Here is a 25,501-nt window from a genome sequence, read left to right on the forward strand (position 1 = left end):
CTGGCAGGTTGGCAGGTTGTCAGTCAATTTCTCAAACATTCTCAAGCAGGGTTAATCTCACAAAGCAGCAAACTCTTCTTCACGAAAAGCCCTCCAGAGTATACCCATAAAGCTTACACAAAATCACCTTCAATCTTGGGGATGTTTGCAATTTGTGCGATTTTGTGTTCTTCACGTTCTTTCCCACCAATGCAGGCTGTGGCTTTGATCGGTGTGTACATTACAGAGTTTCACTCTGACTGACCACAGGCGTGTCTCATGGGATGGTGAGGAGGGAGCTTCACTCTGTGACTGACCGCAGGTGTGTGTGATGGGGCAATCCAGATTCAAAGACAGTTTTGCTACTATTATTTGACTCTCGGAAGGAAGTCTCATTGGTGAAACCTAATCTCCTTGCACAGTTAGACTGTGCACACCCCTTGAATTCTGTTTCATTCTTGCACTGCCTGCAATGTCATGTATGGCTTAATTTGCCTGAATAGAAGGCCATTTATCACCATTTCTCAGTACACAATTGAACATGGTTGGGTGTCAACAGTTGGCATCTGAAGTTGAAGTCAGGAGCATGGCCCAAGGAACATCAATGTCTATGTTACAGATTCCAAACATTTTAGAATAATTTGGACAGGTACATGGATGGGAGAGCATTGGAGGGCTATGGACTGGCTGGAGGTCAGTGGGACTAAACAGTATAAAAAATCAGACGAGAAGGGTGGGTCTGATTCTGTACTGTAATGTTCTATGGTTCTATGGTGGCAATCCCAGAAGAGGAGGTGTCAAAGGAGAGTTGAGCCTCCATCTTCCAGAGCACAGTGTATCGCAACAGAGAGATTAGGGTGGGACCATTGGTCACCACGCATCTCCCTCTGTGCCACCTTATATGTTGCCCTACTTACAACAGCAGAAGCCAGACTCCCATAATTCTATGCAACCTGAAACATTCACTCTGTGCCACAGGGTCAGGAATAGATATTTGCTGAACCTTGATTTTTCAGACAACAGCCCTACATCATTGGAGGATCAGCATCACCACTGTGAGGAATACGGAATCTCTCTCTCTCTCTCACACACACACACAAACACTCACACACACACCATCACAAACAAATACACACAAACACTCACTCACACCCACACACTCACACTCACACAAACACACTCACACACCCATACACACACACACTCAAACATACACAAATAATCACACACACACAGAAAAATATTCACATACAGCCACACTTACACACACACTCACACATCCATACTCACACACACACTGACACACACACCCCCAAACAAACACACAAACTCACACATACAACAAAACACCCACATACACAAACACTCACACACCCACACACACACGCACCAACACACAACCACACACACTCAGCCACTCACACACAACAAAACACCTACACACACATACACACATAAATTCACACATGCACTCACACATTCTCTTGCACGAACACATCCACACACAGCCAAACCCACACAGACACACACACATCTCACACACTAACAACCGCACCCCCCACACACACACTCACACATACATACTCACATGCACACATACACACTCACTCACAAACACACACAATCACACACCCTCATACACACATATACACACACACTTTACAACCAGAGCCACACACACACTCACACACCCTCATACACACATATACACACACATTTGCACACTCAGATCCACACACACACTCACAGTCACAAATACACACACACAGACACACTCATACACACAGCAAAACAACCACACACACACATAAACACACACCCACACACACATACTCTCACACATACTGACACACACACTCACACACTCTCTCACACTCACACATCTAAAAAACCCTCACACATACACACTCACACATCTACAATGACACCCCACCCCACACACACTTGCACACTCAGACTCAAACACACAACCACATAGACTCACTCACACAACAAAACACCAACACACACACATTCACACACAAACTCACACATACCCATGCCCAAAACCACACATGCACACTCACACACTCACACACACACATACCCTCACACAAACACACTAACACACCCACACACACTCTTGGACACACACACGCACTCACACAAACACAGTCACACACACATACACACACTCACAAACACACACTCACACACCCATATACACACTCAACCATAAACACATAATCACACACACCTACTGACACACACCCAAAAACATACACTCACACACATATACACACACACTCAATCATGTTCTTTTCTTTGGCTTGGCTTCGCGGACGAAGATTTATGGAGGGGGTAAAAGTCCACATCAGCTGCAGGCTCGTTTGTGGCTGACAAGTCCGATGCGGGACAGGCAGACACGGTTGCAGCGGCTGCAGTGAAAGTTGGTTGGTTGGGGTTGGGGTTGGGTGTTGGGTTTTTCCTCCTTTCCTCATACACTCAATCATACATACATACTTACACACACATACAACAAAACACCTACATACACCCACACACAGTCATTCACACACCCACACTCATGCACACATACTGACACACACCCCCAAACAAACACACACTCAAACACACATACACACACACTCAATCATACATACATACTTACACACACACTCACACATACAACAAAACACCCACATACAACAAAACACCCACATACACCCACACTTACACACACACTCACGCACCCACAAACACACATACAGTCACTCACACGCACACTCACACACACATCCACACACACTCAGCCACTCACTCAGAACAAAACACGTACACACACACTCACACACATATACACACAAATTCACACATACACGCATACCTCTCTTGCACGAACACATCCATACACAGCCAACCCCACACAGACATGCACACACACCTCACACTAACAACCACAACCCCACACACTCATACCCATACACACTCACACATACACACATATACACTCCCTTACAAACACACACATTCACACACCCTCATACACACATATACATGCACACATGCACACTCAGAGCCACACACACATCCACATCCATTCACTCACACACAGAGACACACTCATACACACAGCAAAACACCCCCACACACACACACTCACACACCCACACATCCACACTAACACACCTTCACACACACTAAACCCACACACACTCAAACACCCACACATACACTCATACACACTCTCACACTCACATGAACACACCCACACACACACATACATACACACACACTAATGCACCCACACATGCATGCACTGACATACACAAACACACTCATGCACATACATACAAGCATGCACACACCTACACACACAGACAAACACACCCATGCACACACTCACAAACCCACACTCTCACATTCACACATACATCCACACGCCCACACACAAACATACTCATACCCACACACATAAACACATAAACACACACACTCACACATGCACATTCACATACACTCACACACAAACACTCACACAGATGCACACACCCTCAGACACACACCCTCACAAACACACACACTCACTCACACAAACACACACACACCAATACACACACACCCATGCACAGACACACTCAATCATACACACATAATCACACACACAGAGAAATAAACAGTCACATACAGCCACATTTACACACACACATACCCACACACACATTTACACCCCCACACACATACACACTCACAAACAGATAAACACACTCTCACACACCCACACTCACACACCCACTGACACACCCACACACCCCCAAACAAATGCACACTGACACACACATACACACACTCACTCAATCATACACACTCACACATACAACAAAACACCCACATACACCGACACGAACACGCACACTCAAACACCCACACACACTCACACAAACACAGTCACACACACACACAGATACACACACCCACACTCACACACACACTCACACACCCATACAAGCATGCATAGAAATACACACACACTCACACATACATACACACATGCACACACACATATACACAGAGTAAAACACACCCACACACACACACATACACTCACTCAAACATCCACATTCACACATACATCCACACACCCACACACAAACACACACACCCACACACATACACACTCACACAAACCCACACACTCATGCATGCACACTCACATACACTCACACACAAGCACTCACACACACACATACACCCTCACCAACATATCCACACACAGCCAAACCCACACAGACATACACACACATCTCAAACACTAATAACCACACCCCCACACACACACTCACACATACATACTCACATACACACTCATTCACAAACACACACACTCACACACACTCACACACCCTCATAGACGCATATGCACACACACTTGTACACTCAGAGTCACAGACACACACACACCCACTCATTCACACACACAGAAACACTCAAACACATAGCAAAACTCCCACACACACTCACACATAAACACACCCCCCCACACACACTCACACGTACTGACACACACACACACACACATCTAAACAAACCCACACACACCTACACACTCACTCATCTACAACCACACCCCACCCCACACACACTTGCACACTCAGACTCACACAAACACTCACCCACACACACACAACAAAACACCCACACACACACTCACACAAAAACTCACACATACACATACCCAAATCCACACATGCACACTCACACACTCACGCACACATACCCTCACACAAACACACCTACACACCCACACACTCTCTCTCACACACACACTCAAACACACACACTCATACACACCCACACACACTCACACAAACACAGTCACACACTCACACACACACACTCACACACTCCACACATGCATGCACAGAAATATACACACACATACATACATAGACGCATACACACTCACACATCAAACACACCCACACACATTCACACACATGCACTCACACAAACACACACAATCACACACACATGCACACACACTCACACACTCCACACACGCATGTACAAAAATTTATACACACATACATACATACATGCATACACACTCACACACACAAACACACCCACACGCACATTCACGCACGCACTTACACAAACACACACAATCACACACAAATACACACACTGACACATACACCCACACACATACACACTCAAACAAACACTCACACATGCAAACTCACATACACTCACACACAAACACTCACACACACACATTCACACACACACATTCACACACACCCACACAAGCACACTAACACATCCACACACAAACTAAAGCACCCACACACACTCTCAAACACACCCACACACACACTCACACATACCCACACACACTCACATACCCTCATAGACACATATACACACACACTTGCACACAGAGTCACACACACCACACCCACTCATTCACACACAGAAACACTCATACACACAGCAAATCTCCCACACACACTCACACATAAACACACACCCCCACACACACACTCACATGTACTGACACACACACTCACGCACTCTCACACGCACACATCTAATCATAGAAACATAGAAGATAGGAGCAGGAGTAGGTCATTCGATCCTTCAAGCCTGCTCCGCCATTCAATGAGATCATGGCTGATCTTATAGTTCAGTACCCCGTCCCCGCCTTCTCTCCGTAACCTTTAATACCCTTATACTGAAGAAATATATCTAATTCCCTCTTAAATATATTTAATGAACCTGCCTCTACTGCCCTCTGTGGCAATGAATTCCACAGATTCACCACCCTCTGGGTATAGAAATTCCTCCTCATCTCGGTCCTAAATGGTTTGCCTATTATCCTCAAACCATGGCCCCGGGTTCTGGATTTTCCCATCACTGGAAACATCCCATCTGCATCCATTCTGTCCAGTCCTGCCAGAATTTTATATGTCTCTATGAGATCCCCTCTCAATCTTCTAAACTCCAGGGAGTACAATCCCAATTTGCACAATCTTTCCTCATAAGTCATTCCTGCCATTCCAGGTATCAGCCTGATGAATCGCCTCTGCACTCCCTCCATTGCAAGAACATTCTTCCTTAGATAAGGTGACCAAAACTGCACACAATACTCCAGGTGTGGTCTCACCAAGGCCCTGTATCCTAGTTCCTATACTCAAACCCTCTTGATATGAAGGCCAACATACCATTTGTCTTTTTAACCGCCTGCTGTACCTGCATGCTCGCCTTCAGAGACTGATGTACAAGTACCCCTAGGTCTCTCTGCACTTCCCCATCTCTTAATCTATTGCCATTCACATACTGTCACCCCACCCCACACACACTTGCATACACGCATACACACTCACACACACAAACACACCCCACACACACATTCACACACATGCACTCACACAAACACACACAATCACACACAAATACACACACACTCTCACACACACTGACTCATACACCCACACACCCACACACAAACACACTCACAGCCACACACATTCACACACACATGTACACACCCACAGTCACACACATGCATGCAAAAAAATACATACTTAAGCACACTAACACATCCACACACAAACTAATGCACCCACACACACTCTCACACACACCCACACACACCCTCACACATACCCACACACACTCTCACACACACCCACACACACACTCACACATACCCACAGACACTCACACAAACACAGTCACGCTGGCACACACACATATACACACCCACAGTCACACACATGCATGCAGAAAAATACACACATACATACATGCACACACACACCTACACACACAAACACACCCACACACACTCACATTCATACACTCACTCAAACACAAACACACTCTCACACACCCATACACACACACTCAATCATACACACTTACACACACAGAAAAAAACACTCACATACAGCCACACTTACACACACACTCACACACCCACACACAAACATACACAGTCACTCACACACACACTCACATCCACACACACTCTCACACACACTCAGCCACTCACACACAACAAAACACCTACTCACACTCACACACATACACACACAAATTCACACATACACTCATACATTCTCTTGCACGAACACATCCACACACATCCAAACCCACACAGACATACACACACATCTCACACACTAACAACCACACCCCTGCACACACATACACACTCACTCACAAACACACACACTCACACACCCTCATACACACATATACACACACACTTGCACACTCAGAGCCACACACACACCCACTCACTCACACACAGACACACTCATATACACAGCAAAACACCCACACACACACTCACCCACACTCACTGACATAAACACACACCCACACACACATACTGACACAGCCACTCATGCACTCTCTCACACGCACACATCTAAACAAACCACACACACATACACACTCACACATCTACAACCACACCCCACCCCACACACACTTGCACACTCAACTCACACACTCCCACAAACACTCACCCACTCACATGCAACAAAATGCCTACACACACATTCACACACACACACTCACACATACACACACATTTGCACAATCAGAGCCACACGGACCCACAACCACTCACCCACACACAGACACACTCATACACACACAACAAAATATACACACTCACAAACTCACTCATACAAATACACACATACTCACACTTGCACACTCAGACCCACACGGAAACCCTCTCATGCACAGACACAACAAAATGCCTTCACTCACACATGCAGACCAACACGCAGACACACACACACTCACATATACTGAGACACACACTCACTCACATGCACACATCTACCCACCCACACCCACACCTACCCACCCACTCACACAACTCACACACTTACATGTACATACATACACTCACTCACACTCACACACATGCAAACTCATACACACACTGACACACATATACTCACAGTTACATACCCACATACGCACATATACATACACTCACACACACTCACATACCCACATTTGCACGTACACACTCACATACACACACACTCACACACATACACACAAACACTTACACACACACTCACACACCCTCAGACACACACCTTCACACAAACACACTAACACTCACTCACATATACACACACAAATGCACACAAACACACTCACACATTCACACACACACACACACACACACTAACAGACACATACTGACACACACACACACACTCACACACCCTCAGACACACACATGCATTCACATATATACACAGAGACTTGCATATCCGGAGAAACACACACCCACACCCACTCACTTGCTCACACAGACACACTCATACACACAAAACAAAACACCTACACTCACACACTCACTTACATATACAAACACATATGCACACAAACACACTCACACATTCACACAACCCTCTCACCTAAAACCACACCCACGCACACAAACAGACATACACACACATCTACAACCCCCCACACACACACTCACACACATACATACACACCCACTCACACAAACTTCTTCTTTCTTTCTTTGGCTTGGCTTCGCGGACGAAGATTTATGGAGGGGGTAAAAAGTCCACGTCAGCTGCAGGCTCGTTTGTGGCTGACCAGTCCGATGCGGGACAGGCAGACACGATTGCAGCGGTTGCAAGGGAAAATTGGTTGGTTGGGGTTGGGTGTTGGGTTTTTCCTCCTTTGCCTTTTGTCAGTGAGGTGGGCTCTGCGGTCTTCTTCAAAGGAGGCTGCTGCCCGCCAAACTGTGAGGCGCCAAGATGCACGGTTTGAGGCGCTATCAGCCCACTGGCGGTGGTCAATGTGGCAGGCACCAAGAGATTTCTTTAGGCAGTCCTTGTACCTTTTCTTTGGTGCACCTCTGTCACGGTGGCCAGTGGAGAGCTCGCCATATAATACGATCTTGGGAAGGCGATGGTCCTCCATTCTGGAGACGTGACCCATCCAGCGCAGCTGAATCTTCAGCAGCGTGGACTCGATGCTGTCGACCTCTGCCATCTCGAGTACCTCGACGTTAGGGGTGTGAGCGCTCCAATGGATGTTGAGGATGGAGCGGAGACAACGCTGGTGGAAGCGTTCTAGGAGCCGTAGGTGGTGCCGGTAGAGGACCCATGATTCGGAGCCGAACAGGAGTGTGGGTATGACAACGGCTCTGTATACGCTTATCTTTGTGAGGTTTTTCAGTTGGTTGTTTTTCCAGACTCTTTTGTGTAGTCTTCCAAAGGCGCTATTTGCCTTGGCGAGTCTGTTGTCTATCTCATTGTCGATCCTTGCATCTGATGAAATGGTGCAGCCGAGATAGGTAAACTGGTTGACCGTTTTGAGTTTTGTGTGCCCGATGGAGATGAATATTCTCCCAGAATCACAGTGCGGCTTTCGCGCAAACAGAGGAACCACTGACATGGTCTTTGCCCTCAGACAGCTCCAAGAAAAGTGCAGAGAACAAAACAAAGGACTCTACATCACCTTTGTTGACCTCAACAAAGCCTTTGATACCGTGAGCAGGAAAGGGCTTTGGCAAATACTAGAGCGCATCGGATGTCCCCCAAAGTTCCTCAACATGATTATCCAACTGCACGAAAACCAACAAGGTCGGGTCAGATACAGCAATGAGCTCTCTGAACCCTTCTCCATTAACAATGGCGTGAAGCAAGGCTGTGTTCTCGCACCAACCCTCTTTTCAATCTTCTTCAGCATGATGCTGAACCAAGCCATGAAAGACCCCAACAATGAAGACGCTGTTTACATCCGGTACCGCACGGATGGCAGTCTCTTCAATCTGAGGCGCCTGCAAGCTCACACCAAGACACAAGAGAAACTTGTCCGTGAACTACTCTTTGCAGATGATGCCGCTTTAGTTGCCCATTCAGAGCCAGCTCTTCAGCGCTTGACGTCCTGCTTTGCGGAAACTGCCAAAATGTTTGGCCTGGAAGTCAGCCTGAAGAAAACTGAGGTCCTCCATCAGCCAGCTCCCCACCATGACTACCACACAAACTTACACAATCATAGAAACACACATACCCACACATGCACATATAAACTCACACACAATCAGATACACACACTCACACACATACACACACACTCATACACCCAAGTACATATACACAAGCACATACACACACTCACTCACACACATACACACACACTCACACACCCAAGTATACATACACAACCACACAAGCACTCACACACACTCAGTCACACAGACACTCACACACACATTCTCACATACCCACACACACACACACACACACACACTCAGATACACACACACACACACACTCAAACACACTTAGACACATGCCCTCTCACACAGGCAATCTCTCTCTCTCTCACACACACACACTTGCACACACTGAGCCACACACACCTACACCCACTCACCCACATACACATACACACTCACACACACAACTAAACACCCACACTCACACACTCAATCTCACATACACATATAATCCATACACACTTGCACACTCAGTCCAACACACAAACACAGACCTACACAACAAAACACCTACGTGCACACATTCACACATGCATACACACTCACACACACTTACTCACACACACTCACTCACACACCCACATATACACTCACACACACACACTTGCACACTCTGAGCCACAGACACCCACACCCACTAACCCACATAAACAGACACACTCACACACACAACTAAACACCCACACTCACACACTCACTCACACATACCCACATAATCACATACACACTCACACACCTGCAACCACATAGCTCCTAACACACACTTACACACTCAGACCAACACAAACACCCACACCCTCTCACCCACACGTACAACAAAACAGCTACTCACACACACTCACACATATTCACACACCCAAACCCACAAACACACACACAAATACACACATGCACACTCACGTATGCTCACACAAACACACTCATACATACACTCACATATATACACCCCCACACACACACTCAAATATACACAGACACACATGCACACACACCCACACACACATACACATCCACACACACACTCAAACATACATACACACACATATACATACACACTCACACACCCACATACAAATACATACCCACACACACACTTACACAAACTCACACACACAGACTCTCACACAAACCCACACATGCACATAAATGCTCACATACACAAACTCTCACACACCCTCAGACACAGACCCTCAGACACATGCACACACACTTGCACACTCCGAGCCACACACACCTACACCCACTCATCCACACAAACACTCACACACATGCAATCACACCCCCCCACACACACACACACACACACACACTTGCATGCTGAGACCCACATTTCACCAAGGCCCACTCACCCAAACACACACATCAAAAAACACCTAAACACACACTCACACACACACATACACACTCTTACACAATCACAAAATCACACATACCCACACATGTACATATTAACTCATACACCCTCAGGCACACATGCACATACACATACTCACAAACCCAAGTACACATATGCAACCACACACACACACACACCCACACACACACTCACTCACTCGCACAGACACTCACACACACATTCTCACATGCCCACACACTCACATAACCACTCACTTACGCACATACTAACACACACTCGGACACACGCCCTCTCACACATACACCCACACACACTCTCACAGACACTCATTCACTCACACACCCTCAGACACACAGCCACACACACATACACTCTTTCATACACATAGACACGCACTCACACACCCTCATACACACACATGCATTCACACATATACACAGAGACTTGCACAACCAGAGACACACACACCCACAACCATTCACTCGCTCACACAGACACACTAATACACACAAAACAAAACACCTACTCACACACTCACTCATATATACATATATACATACATATGCACACAAACACACTCATACATTCACCCACACACACTAACACATACTGACACACACACACACAAACTCACACACCCTCAGACATACACATGCATTCACACATATACACAGAGATTTGCACATCCGGAGAGACACACTCACACAACCACTCACTTGCTGACCTAGACAAACTCATACACACAAAACAAAACACCTACACTCACACTCACTCATATATACACACACATACGCACACAAACACACTCAGACATTCACACACACACACCCTCTCACCTACAACCACACACACAGACATATACACACATCTACAACCCCCCCAACACCCCCCCCCCACACACACACACACACACACACACACACACACACACACACACTCACACATGCATACATGTTCACACACTCACTCACACAGGCCACACTCACACCCACCCACCCACACTATCACAAATACATACACACCCACACATACACCCACACAACTTTACACAAACACAAATACATACACACTCAAACTCACATGCACACACACATACTCACAAACCCAAGTACACATATGCAACCACACACACACACACACCCACACACACACCCACACACACACTCACTCACTCGCACAGACACTCACACACACATTCTCACATGCCCACACACTCACATAACCACTCATTTACGCACATACTAACACACACTCGGACACACGCCCTCTCACACATACACCCACACACACTCTCACAGACACTCATTCACTCACACACCCTCAGACACACAGCCACACACACATACACTCTTTCATACACATAGACACGCACTCACACACCCTCATACACACACATGCATTCACACATATACACAGAGACTTGCACAACCAGAGACACACACACCCACAACCATTCACTCGCTCACACAGACACACTAATACACACAAAACAAAACACCTACTCACACACTCACTCATATATACATATATACATACATATGCACACAAACACACTCATACATTCACCCACACACACTAACACATACTGACACACACACACAAACTCACACACCCTCAGACATACACATGCATTCACACATATACACAGAGATTTGCACATCCGGAGAGACACACTCACACAACCACTCACTTGCTGACCTAGACAAACTCATACACACAAAACAAAACACCTACACTCACACTCACTCATATATACACACACATACGCACACAAACACACTCAGACATTCACACACACACACCCTCTCACCTACAACCACACACACACACACACACACACACACACACACACACACTCACACATGCATACATGTTCACACACTCACTCACACAGGCCACACTCACACCCACCCACCCACACTATCACAAATACATACACACCCACACATACACCCACACAACTTTACACAAACACAAATACATACACACTCAAACTCACATGCATACATACATGCTCACACACACACATACCCACACATACACTTGCACACACTAACATAAACAAACCCCCACACACACCACACACACCCACCAACCCACACACAAACTCACACACACTTATTCACACACAAATACTCAACCACACACACTCACATATGCACACACACTCACACACTCACACTCACACTTGTACACCTTCAAACACACACCCCCACACACTCTGTCACACATACACACACATACAGCCTCACACAAACCATCACACATACACACATACTCACACACATACACACACACCATCACACTCAACCCTCACACATACACACACATACTCTTACACACACCCTCACACATACACACACTCACACACAGCCTCACACACACCCTCACAATCACACAGACCAAAGCAAACCATCCACACACACACACTCACACACATACATACACACCCATACACACAAACTCACACAATCACAGAAACACACATACCCACACACATACATATAAACTCACACGCAATCAGACACACACACTCACACACATACACACTCACTCACACACCCAAGTACACATACACAACCAAACACACACTCACTCACACATACACACACACTCACGCACCCAAGTATACATAAACAACTGCACAAGCACTCACACACACTCACTCACATAGACACTCACACACACACACACTCTCACATACCCACACATGCACATATCCACTCACATAGACACACTCAAACACATTCAGACACATGCCCTCTCACACAGGCAATCTCTCTCTTTCTCACACACACACACACACACACTCAACACACACACACTTGCACACTCTGAGCCACAAACACCTACACCCACTCACCCACATACACAGACACACTCACACACAACTAAACACCCATACTCACACACTCAATCTCACATACACACATAATCCATACACACTTGCACACTCAGACCAGCACACAAACCCAAACCTACACAACAAAACACCTACATGCACACACTCACACACACTCACTCACACACACACACACTCTCATATATCCACACACACATATACACTTACTCACACACACTTGCACACTCTGAGACACACACACCCACACCCACATACCCACATACACATACATGCTCACCCACACTCACTCACACATACACACATAATCACATATACACTCACACCTGCAACCACACACCTCCTCACACACACTTACACACTCAAACCCACACAAACACCCACACCTATTCACCCACACATACATCAAAACAGCTACTCACACACACACTCACACATATTCACATACCCTAACCCACAAACACACACACACAAATGCACACATGCACACTCATGTACACTCACACAAACACACTCATACACACACTCACATACATTCACCCACACACACACTCAAATATACACAGACACACACTTATTCACACTCACACACCCACATACAAATACATACCCACACACACACTTACACACACCCACACACACACAGACTCTCACACAAACTCACACAAACCTACACATGCACATATACGCTCACATACACACACTCTCACACACCCTCAGATACAGACAGACACTTGCACTCACACATACACACACACATTGCACACTCCAAGCCACACACCTACACCCACTCATCCACACACACACTCACACACATACAATCACACACCCCACACACACTCAGGCCCACACTACACCAAGACCCACTCACCCACACACATCAAAACACCTAGACACACACTCACGCACACACATACACACACTTACACAATCACAGAATCACACATACCCACACATGTACATATAAACTCACACACCCTCAGACACACAAACACACATACTCACAAACTGAAGTACACATACACAACCACACACACACACACACTCACACACAAACACTCACACACACATTCTCACATACCCATACACTCACATATACACTCACTTACAAACATTCTCACACACACTCAGACATACATCCTCTCACACATAAACACACAAACACTTGCACACTCTGAGCACACACACCCACACCCACTCACCCACACACACAGATACACTCATACACACACAACTAAAAACACACACTCACACACTCACTCACTCTTACATACATAATCACACACACTCTCACACACACTCACACATACACACACCAAACCCAAAATCATACACACACAAACACACACACACCCACACACCCATATATATATACATCCACACACACAAACTTACACAATCACACATACCAACACACACATATAAACTCACACACCCTCAGACACACAAGTTCACACACACACTCACACACCCAAGTACACATAAACAACAAAACACAAACTCATACACACTCACTCACAAATAACTAAACATCCACACTCACTTATTCACACACCTACAACCACACATCCCCACACACACACTTGCACACTCAGACCAACACACACCCTCACCCCACCCCCACACACAAAACAAAAAAGCTACACAAACACTCACACACACAAACTCACACATAAACACACACACAACTCCACACACACACACAAACATACTAACACATTCACACATGCACATTCACATACACTAACGCACACACTCACATACATACACACACACACTCACATAATCACAGACATACACTCACATGAACACTCACATACACACATGCACACATATACACTCACATACACACTCAGTCACACACCCTCAGACACTCACCGACAAACACACACTCTCGCAAACACATACAAACAGACTCACACTCCCTCACACACACACAAATACATTCACAGATATGCACAGAGACTTGCACACATGGAGACACACACACCAACAACCACTCACTCACTCACACAGACACACTCATAAACACAAAACAAAATGCCCACACTCACACTCACTCACTCACGTATACACACACAAACACACTCAGACATTCACACACATACACGTGAACACATACTGACACACACACACACTAACACATACTTACACACACACTAAACACAAACACACACACACGCACACACTCACACATGCATACATTTTCACACACTCACTCACACAGGCCACACTCACACCCACCCACACACTCATAAATACAAACACACCCACACATACACCCACACAACACACAAACACACAAATACATACACACTCACACACACTCACAAATACACATTCACACACACACACACTCACATACCCACACGCACATAAACATTTACATGCACACTCACTCACATACCCTTTGACACACACATACTCACACACCCACATACTCACACACATATACACACAAATACACATACATTATCACAGTCACACACAGAGAGACTCACACACCCTCAGACACACACCCTTCACACACATACATTCTCATATACACATACACACACACTCACACACCCTCAGACACACGTATTCACACATATACACAGAGACTTGCACACTCGGAGCCACACACACCCAAAACCACTTGCCCACACACACACAATCATACACACACAACAAAACACCCACACTCACACATTCACTCATATATACACACACACATACTCACACACTCACACACCCAAGTACAATACACAAACACACACACTCTCACACACTCACTCACACAGACACACACACATTCTCACATACCTACACACTAACATATGTAAACATGTTCACACACTCACTCACACATGCCACACTCACACCCACCCACTCACCCACAAACTCACAAATACAAACACGCCACACAGACCCACAAAACTACACACAAACACACAAATACATAAACCCTCACAGACATGCATACATACACACATATATACGCACTCACACATACACGCTCACACACACACACACATACACACAGCCACATGCCCACACATACAAACTCAAACACTCTAACACACACACCCTCACAAATAATGAGACACACACTCACACATTCTCTCACTTGCACTCATCCACACTCACCCACACCTACACAAACACACAACATACACTTACAACACACACATACACACACATGCACTCACACAAACTCTCATACACACAAATTTTCACACACTAACAAACTCACACTTTCTCCCACACCAATACATCCACAAACTCACAACTCATACACTTTTGAACACACACCCACACACATACACACACACATATATATTCTCATACACACATACACTCACACACCCACAGACACACATCCACACACACACATACACTCAAGCATACACACACATATACATACACATACACACACAGACTCACACACACTCTCACAAACCCACACAATACATCTACACTCACATACACTCACACTCACACACCATTAGACACAGACCCTCACACACATGCACTCACACATACACATACACACTTGCACAGTCCGAGCCACACACACCTACACTCACTCACCCACACACACACACACACTCACACAACTACAACCACCCACCCCACAATGACACTTGCACACTCAGACCCACACTCACCCAGAGCCACTCACCCACACACAACAAAACACCTAAACCCACAGACACACTCACATACACACTCACACACACTCACTCACACAGACATTCACACACAAACTCTCACATACCCACACATGCACATATACATTCGCATACACACACATGCCCTTTCACACACACAATCACACATACACACACTCTTGCACACCCCAAACTACAAACACACACACACCAACTCACCAACACACTCAGACACACTCATACACACACAACTAAAAACCCACACTCACACACACACTCACACCTACACCCATACCCACACTCACACACCTGCAACCACACACCCCCACACACACACTTCAACACTCAGACCCTCACCCACACCCACACCCACTCACCCACACACACAACAAAATAGCTACACACACACACTCACACATACACACACACACAAACCCACAAAAGAACACACAAACACACAAATGCACACTCACATACACTCACACAAACACACTCTCACACACACATCCACACTCAAACGCTCACATAATCACAAATACATTAACACACACATTCACATACCAAAACGTGCATGTATACATTCACACACATCACACACACCCACCCACACACAAATTCATACACACATACACTCAAACATACACAGACACACACTAATGCAAACACACACCCACACCTACTCAAACACTCAAATACCCACACACGCATATATATTCACTCATACACACACTCACACACCTGCAGACACACATCCACACACACACCTACACTCAAACATACATACCCACATATACATACACCCTCGCACACCCACATACACATACACACCACACACACACACTCTCACACAGACTCACACACACACTCACATACCGACACATCCACATATATACTCACATTCACACATCCTCATACACACGCAGACACAGACCCTCACACAAATGCACACATACTTGCACACACTGAGCCACACACCTACTCCCACTCACCCACACACACACACTCACACACCTACAACCACACACCCCACATACACACTTGCACACTCAGACCACACACACCCAGACTCACTCTGCCACACACACACACAACAAAACACCTACACACACATACACTCACACACACATATACACACACACTCATCAGACACACACTCACACTCTCACATACCCACACACACACATACACTCACATATACACACACTCACACACACCCTCTCACACACACACCCTCTCACACACACAATCACACACGCTTGCCCACTCTAAGTCACAAACACACCCAAACCCTCTCACCAACACACACAGACACACTCATACTCACACAACAAAACAGCCACACTCACACACACTCACTCACATATGCACACCTACACCCACACACAGACTCTCATACCTGCAACCATACACCCCCACACACACACTTACACATTCATACCCACACAAACACACATCCACTGACCCAGACACACAACAAAACAGCTACTCACAAACACTCACACACACAGACACCCAAATGCACAAACACACACATGCACAGTCATGTACACTCACACAAACACACTCATACACAAACTCACATAAATACATACACACCCACATACAAACACTCACATATTCACAAACACATACACTCACATACACACTTGCATACCAACACACACACACATATACAATCACACACACACCCACACACACCCACAAATTCACACACACATACACTCAAACATACACAGGCACACACTTATGCACACACACACACTCACACAAGCACATACACACTCACACTATCTCATATACACACTTATATACCCTCACACACACACCCTCACACACACACCCTCACACATACACTCACATACTCACACACTCACTCACCCACACATACACACACACCCTCACACACACACCTTCACACCTACATACACATACTCATACACCAACCCACACAAACACAAAGTCACACACACAACAAAATGCCCAAATGCACACAGACTCAAACATACACAGGCACACACTTATGCACACACACACTCAAGCACATGCACACACACAAATACACTCACATACCCACACATGCACATATACATATATATATATATATATATATATATATATACTCTGATACACACATACTCACACACTCACAGACACACATCCACACATGCACTAAAACATACACACACATATACATACACACACACACCCACATACACACCAAAACACACACTCATACACACCCACACAAAGAGACTCTCACACAAACTCTCACATACCCACACAAGGACATATACACTCACATATACACACACTCACACACCCTCAGACACAGACCCTCACACACATCCTTGCACACATACACACACACATTTGCTAACACTGAGCCACACACACCTACACTCACTCACCCCCACACACACTCACACACATACAATCACTCACCCACACATACACATGCACACTCAGTCCCACACTACACTAAGACCAACTCACCCACACACAGACACACAACACACCTACACACACTCACACAGACACATACACACCCACACACATACTTACACAATCACAGAATGACACATCCCCACACTTGCACATATACTCACATGCCCTCAGACACACACATTCACACACAAACTCTCACACTTACACACCCAAGTACACATACACAACCACACACACACTCACACAGACATTCACACATACATACCAACATACTCACATATAAACTCACATAAACACACACTTACACACTCTGAGCCACACACACCCACGTCAACTCACCCACACACACAGACACACTCATACACACACAACTAAACACCCATACTCACTCACTCATACACACATAATCATATACACACGCACACATATACAGCCACACCCACACACACACCTACAACCACACATCCCCTTACCCACACTTGTACACTCAGACCCCCACACACACCCAGACCCACTCACCCACACACACAACAAAACAGCTACACACACACACACTCACACACACAACAAAGCAGCTACCCACACACTCACACACACATTCACACAAGAACACACACACAAACCCACACAAACACATTCACACATGCACACTCACATACACTAACACACACACTCATACACACACACTCACATATACACTCACATAAACACTCACTCACACACCCTCAGACACATACAAACTCACCCACATACAAACACAAATACAAATACATACCAACACATACACAGACACTCAAACACTCACACACCCTCAGACACACACACTCACACACATACACATAGACACACACCCTCACGCACGCTCAGACACACAGATGCATTCACACATATACACAGAGACTTGCACACTCAGAGCCACACACATAACAACACACACAGACACACTCATATGCACACAACAAAACACCCACACTCACACACACACTCACATATACACACACATACTCACATACACACCCATACACACTTACACAATCACAGAATCACACAAACTCACACACACATATACTCACACACCCTCAGACACACATACACACTCACACATATTCTCACACACTCACGCACCCAAGTACACATACACACCACACACAGACTCACACACTCACTCACTCAGACACTCACACACATACTCTCACATACCCACACACTCACATATACACTACTTACACACACACTCACACACAATCAGACACATGCCCTCTCACACAGGCAATCACACATACACATACACACACTTGCACACTCTGAGCAAAACATACCCACACCCACTCACCCACACATGCAGACAACTAAACACCCACACTCACACACTCACTCATACACACATAATCACATGCACACTTACACATACACATCCACACCGAAACATAAACACACACACCTACAACCACACATCCCCACACACTCAGACCCACACACACCCTGACCCACTCACCCGCACACACAACAAATCAGCTACACACACACTCTCACACACAATTATACATCAACACACATCCAAACACACACACACTCACACACATTCACAAATGCACACTCACATACACTAACACTCACACACTCACATACATACACACACCCACACACACACTCACATAATCATAAACAGATACACTCACACACACACACACTCACATACCCACACACGCACATATACACTCACATATACATTCACTCACACACCCTCAGACACTCACCCTCAGACACACACATACTCACACACCTACACACTCATACACATACACACACAAATACACATACATGCCCACATACACAGACACTCACACACATACACTCTCACATACACATAGACACACACACTCACACACCCTCAGACACTCACATACATTCACACATATGCACAGACACTTGCATACTCGGACCCATACACACACCCACCACCACTCACCCACACAGACAGACACACTCATACACACAAAACAAAATACCCACACTCACACACTCACTCACTCACATATACACACACACATACTCACACTCACACTCTCACACATACACTAACTCATACTGACACACACTCTCTCTCTCTCTCACACACACACACACACACACACACACACACACACACACACCTACAACCACAACCCCCCACACACTCACACATGCACACATGTTCACACACTCACATATACACTCACTCACACAACCTCAGACACACACATTTCTTTGGCTTGGTTTCGCGGATGAAGATTTATGGAGGGGTATGTCCACGTCTGCTGCAGGCTCATTTGTGGCTGACAAGTCCGATGCAGGACAGGCAGACACGGTTGCAGCGGTTTCAAGGGAAAATTGGTTGGTTGGGGTTGGGTGTTGGGTTTTTCCTCCTTTGTCTTTTGTCAGTGAGGTGGGCTCAGTGGTCTTCTTCAAAGGAGGTTGCTGCCTGCTGAACTGTGAGGCGCCAAGATGCACGGTTGGAGGCAATATCAGCCCACTGGGGGTGGTCAATGTGGCAGGCACCAAGAGATTTCTTTAGGCAGTCCTTGTACCTCTTCTTTAATTTAGTCTATGTGTCGTCTGTGTCCAGTGTGTTTGTTAAATGAAGTGATAGGAGAATCAGTTTATTACACAGCATAAGAATAAAGCTTAACAGAGCTCTGGTTCAGTCATTAGTTCATAGGTCACCTGCACAGTGAGCTATTCCCCAAGACTGACCTCTACTGACCAGTCTCTACAGTTTATATAGCTCAACCTTATACAGAACAAAAGTTGGCTTCCTTTGCTAGATTTCATTATCATACAGAACAAAAGTTGGCTTTCTTTGCTAGATTTCTTGCATGAGATTTATCACAAGTAATTTCCTGCTCTGCAGCTATCTGGGGTGTAGAGCTCCCATTTTTTTCCCTCAAGGTCAGAATATCCTGTTGATTTGATCAGAAATCAATTCATACCCCAGATATTTTTAATTATTTCTTTGTTCTCATCTGGCCATATTCTTCTGTTCTACTAAACACCTCCTTCTGTCTTAGCTTCTTACTGATTCCATTCTTCTTTGTTTCTGACAGTCTCTGTCAGGATTTTTTGTGCTTGTGCTAATCAACACCTCCTTTTGCCTTAGCATTCCTACTAAATTGTTTCATACATATCCTCTCTTTTGTATTTTGGGAGCAGACAATTCTAAACCTACTGTAATCAGCCAACTTTGCTACATACTGTGGCTGCCCCTTACTTACATTACTCTTTCCCTTCACCATGAGGCAAATATTAAATTGTTACATAGTACTGAATTCATGTATACAAACTGAATAGTAATTAAGCATATATTCTGCATATTTTCTATGATTAATTAACCCCTATATTCCAACACATCAGTGCGTAAGGTCGCGTCTCCCTGGCTTGCATTGGGCATTCTCTCTTAAAATTACACACCTCTGGACTAGTCAGGGGCACATTTACAAAACCGAGACCTCACATGCACACATCCAGACAAAGACACACCTAAAGAAATACACAACTTATATACTTAAAACCACACACATACACACACATGCACTCACACAAACTCATACACAAACATTTTCACGCACTCACACACACTTTCAACCACAAACACACACAAATACACTCACATTCACACATTCAAACACTCACACACCCACACTCTCACACACACAGACACTCTTACACACTCACAGACCCTCAGAAACACACATGCATTCACACCTATACACACACACTTGCACACTCTGAGCCACACACACCCTCACACATACACACGCATACTCTCACACACACACTAACTCACACTGGCATTCACACGCACACTCTCATACACACACACATGGACACATGCCCTCTCACACAGGTGATCACACATACACACACACACTTGCATAATCTGAGCCACACACACCCACACCCACTCACACACACACAAAGACACACTCATACACACAACTAAACACCCACACTCACACACTCACTCACACATACACATATAATCACACACATACTCACACTCCTACAAGCGCACATCCCCTCACACACACTTGCACACTCAGACCCACACACACTTAGACCCACTCTCACACACACACAGACACACAACTAAACAGCCAAACTCACACTCTCACTCACACATACACATATAATCACATACTCACACATCTACAAGCACACATCTCCACACACACACACTTGCACAATCAGACCCACACACACACCTAGACCCACTCTACCACACGCACACTCAACAAAACAGCTACACACACGCTCACACATAAACACTCACATACACTAACTCACACACACTCATACACACACACTCATAAAATCACAAACACAAACACTCACACACACACACTTACATACCCACACACACACACTTATACACTCACATACACACTCACCCACACACCCTCAGGCACTCAATCACACACCCAAACACTCACACACCCACACATTCACACATACAGACACTCTCACACACTCACAGACCCTCACACACACACACCATCACACACACACTCTCACACACCCTCAGACACACACATGCATTCACACATATACACAGACACTTGCACACTCGGAGCCACACACACCCTCACTCACACACGCTGACATGCTCATACACACACAGCAAAACACCCACACTCACACACTCACTCACATATACACACACACTCTCACATTCACACATACACACTAACACATACTGACACACACACACTCACACACCTACATCCACACCAACCCATACACACACTTTCACACCTACAACCACATACACACACACATTCAAACACACACAGACACACATTCTCACACCTACAACCACACAAACACAGACACACACACATGCTCACCTGTTCACACACTCACTCACACAGCCCACACTCACAAATACAAACACTCCCACACATACACCCACACAACTACACACAACACACAAATACATACACACTCACACACTCATGCATACATACACACTCACACACACATACACTCACCCACAAATACACTTGCACGCACTAACACAACACACCACCCCCACCCACTAACACACACACAAATTCACACTCACACTCACACACAAACACATACACACACATTCTCTCACACACATGCTCACACATACACACACATAC

General features: G+C 45.6%; 1 pseudogene; it reads left to right on the forward strand.

Annotated features, from left to right (window-relative positions):
• Positions 1–263: 263 nt before the first annotated feature.
• Positions 264–23,733, forward strand: LOC138742001 (putative uncharacterized protein FLJ46204; annotated as a pseudogene).
• Positions 23,734–25,501: the final 1,768 nt, after the last annotated feature.

This window comes from Narcine bancroftii, chromosome 8 (genome assembly GCF_036971445.1).
Source record: "Narcine bancroftii isolate sNarBan1 chromosome 8, sNarBan1.hap1, whole genome shotgun sequence".
Taxonomy (NCBI): Eukaryota; Metazoa; Chordata; class Chondrichthyes; order Torpediniformes; family Narcinidae; genus Narcine; species Narcine bancroftii.